The following is a 2,889-nucleotide window of genomic DNA, read 5'->3' as shown; positions in this document are numbered from 1 at the left end:
TTCTCACATCACATCACCTTCCATACGGTAGATTGGAGCATTTAGCTCTGCTCCTTCTTAACCGGCATTGGCCTCACTTGTTCCTGCTCATTACAAGTCAGCTATGGTTCCTCATTAACCAGCTGCTGTCCATAGCTTGGTATTTCACTTCACAACTATTGTAAGTGTATTGTGGGGATTCCCGAGCTGGTTACAGGCAGCAGTGTGGTGTTGCTTTCAAGCTTGTTGAACATTTGCATTACAATACAAGTTACTCAAAGCAGCATACTGTCTCCCAAAAAGGTCGTTATTGTCTGGGATAAGTTTGAGGGTGTGAGGTATAGGGTAAGAATTTACAAATAACCTCGAAAATACGCCCAACCCTCTGCTGCCACTGAGAGCCAATTCATAATCTCAGAACGTATGCTTTCAATGAACAAAAAAAAAACGGCGCATCGATGCCATTAACCAGTTTTCTCCCCATGTGGGTTGGTAGATTGTTTTTGTTCAAGACACGAAAGTACGCCACTTAAAAGTGAACCAACCAAGTTTGGCTGGGACTTCTTCGTGCAGATTTACACAAACCACCATTACTGTACGGGTTACGCACAAAGACATGACTGATTGTGCTGTCCAACTATCTTACCCACCACTGGAAAGTGTAACATTTTGCAGTTTTTAACATACCAAAGATCTCCAATCTAGTAGCCGGTTGCTTTACAGAACCACAATGGTGTTCAGTGCAATTTCACATGAAACAAATACACCAAATCTCATTGAGACATTGGACTTATAAGTACTTTTTAGGTGACGCAAGGAACTCAATAGTGTTGTCTAGGCCGTTGAACGAAGTAACGGTGACGCATCCTGCAGCTTCATAACTCGAAGAGAATTGGTGAGCACACATGCTCATTCCCTTGGCACTGCAAATTCACAACACATTTCAATTCAAAGAATCATTTTCAATGTTTCAGCAAATTGCCATCATCAGGATGCAATATGAAGTGGAAGTCTGGCCAGGAGCAGTTATATACACTAATTTGGTGTTCTTATGTGTTCATAATATTTCTATAACTACACATGTTACCTCAGTGCTAGGAATATGACATGTCTAAAACTAATGAAAGATCCCAAGTTTTCTCTGACTCATATGCTGGGGATAGGTTATAAGTTAGCACAGCGCAGATGTCACCAGATAACTTGGGAAATGTCTGAACAGGTTTCTCGCAAGAAATAGACGAATGTGACCATGTCAGTGTTTTCCCGGGTCATAATTCCTAGTACTGAGGTAACATGTGTAGTCATAGAAATATTATCAACACCTAAGAACACCAAATTAGTGTATATAACTGCTCCTGGGCAGACTTCCACTTCATATTGAAGCTGCAGGATGCCTCACCGCTACTTCGTTCGTGGTTCTCCTCTTTCCGGAGGGAGGCACTGTGGCGCTATGTGCAATGGGCATGGAAGTTGCAAAGAAGCGAGTGTCAGTTATCATTTCTGCTACAATGCCGGAAGGGATTTGATTCCGCGATTTATAACCCAGTGCACCCAACAGCCAAGGTATTCCAGGCACAAGCAAGTCTGCCAAAGAAGAAGACACCAGTACTGCCTTCGCCTTCTGCGCGACGCCATAGAACACAAGTGTGCAGAGAAGGACTTTCGCTTCAGACAGAGCACGCACTTTCAGGACGAGCTCTGGTCATTCTCTCGGGAGGACTTCATAAGGATCCATACCGAAAAGCGTTGCGTAGCCACAGAGGAGTGCATCGATGTGAATGCAAGGCTAGCCCGGAAGCTTGGCACGCTTCGTGCAGAAGCTGGCCAGCCAGAGCATGAAATTACGCAAGCCGCATCACAATCCCAGCTTGGCGCTCGGACCAGTAGTGCGGCGACATGTGATGGATCCAGTGCCCACCTGGCATTGGTTGTGGATGATTGTGTGCCGGAACGCACCAGGCGGATTTTGGAGCTTTGTTCCTTTGACAGGCACGTTTACGGATCGTGAGCGTTCGAAGGTGATTATGTCTGTCGAGCGGATGGCCTACACGTTGCGCTGGCAGCAGGCCCAGCCTCAACAGGTGGAGTTTCCAGAAAACGAGACTGTTTCTGACACGGTGGGCGACAGAAAACTCTGGAAGCTCAAGCAGCGTGGGTTTAAACAACCGCCGAAAATGTGTGACGATGAAGAAAGGAAGCTTGCGAATTTCAAGGACGATGTTCTCGCTGCCTACACCAAACACAAGCCACCGACGTCTAATATGACCAAGGAGGAACGAGATGAGCTGACCAGACTCTGCAAGGACACAAGTACAGTCATCAAACCGTCAGACAAAAGTAAGAAGTTGGTCGCACTGAAACAAAAACTCTACCTGGAGAAGGCAGACGCATTGCTATCGGATAGCGCTATGTACGAAAAGGTTGAAATTGAAGACACCACTGCAGCTGTACTTATGGTTGATAAATATGGTGGTAAAGACACACCTGGCAATATGGCAGTAAACACACGACTGCCCACACACACTCTCTAGGTTGCAAAGTTCTGGCACAGAGCTCTCCTTCTCACCACCACCACCATCAGTTCTTTGCAGCCTAGAGAGCGTGTGTGGGCAGGCGTGTGTTTACCGCCATATTGCCAGGTGTGTCTTTACCACCATATTTATCTACGAAAAGGTTGACATAACAATAACCGAGTTCGAGTCTCGGGTGAAAGCTGTCCTTGGGGACAAATGCAACAACATGGATTCCAAGCTGCTGAAGTCGATTCTCCCCAATAATACAAGATTCCTCGAGTTCTATGGTCTCCCAAAGGATCATAAGCAGAACCTACCCCTACGATCCGTCGTGTCGGCATGTGATAGTCCTGTCACGGGCATATCAATCATACTGGAACGCATTCTACACCAGTTG

The 2,889-nt window shown here is 46.1% G+C and overlaps 1 long non-coding RNA gene across 1 annotated transcript in view; it reads right to left on the bottom strand.

The window, feature by feature from the left end:
* Positions 1-2,654: 2,654 nt before the first annotated feature.
* Positions 2,655-2,889, bottom strand: part of LOC135827562 (uncharacterized) — a 60,452-nt gene continuing 60,217 nt past the window's right edge. The window contains exon 5 of the long non-coding RNA XR_010555499.1: positions 2,655-2,889. This exon is cut by the window's right edge and continues 777 nt beyond it. This is a non-coding gene — a long non-coding RNA (uncharacterized LOC135827562).

The sequence above is a fragment of the Sycon ciliatum genome, chromosome 11 (assembly GCF_964019385.1).
Source record: "Sycon ciliatum chromosome 11, ocSycCili1.1, whole genome shotgun sequence".
Classification (NCBI taxonomy): Eukaryota; Metazoa; Porifera; class Calcarea; order Leucosolenida; family Sycettidae; genus Sycon; species Sycon ciliatum.
The sequence above is the reverse complement of the archived record's forward strand: the minus strand, read 5'-3'. Positions and strand labels throughout refer to the sequence as shown.